Below are 203 nucleotides of genomic sequence, written 5' to 3' on the forward strand. Positions count from 1 at the left end.
ATATAAAGTCCATGAACTTTAGCAACCATGATTACACACCAACATGTGTGCTGTGTACCGTTTGTGTTTCAGTCAGAGCATTAACGCTTTGCAAAATCGCCGCCTCAGACCGTCTGGTGGGCGATGGCCGACCGGTGCAAGAGTGTTTGGCTGCAGCCTGGAGCGTCCCATGTCATCCGTCCCGTCTCATGCGGTCTCGTCTC

At 52.7% G+C, this 203-nt stretch overlaps 1 long non-coding RNA gene across 1 annotated transcript in view; it reads right to left on the reverse strand.

Annotated features, from left to right (window-relative positions):
* Window positions 1-203, reverse strand: part of LOC116692602 (uncharacterized) — a 15,660-nt gene that overhangs the window by 14,049 nt on the left and 1,408 nt on the right. The gene's annotated exons all lie outside the window — the stretch shown is intronic.

Source organism: Etheostoma spectabile, chromosome 7, assembly GCF_008692095.1.
Source record: "Etheostoma spectabile isolate EspeVRDwgs_2016 chromosome 7, UIUC_Espe_1.0, whole genome shotgun sequence".
Lineage (NCBI taxonomy): Eukaryota > Metazoa > Chordata > Actinopteri > Perciformes > Percidae > Etheostoma > Etheostoma spectabile.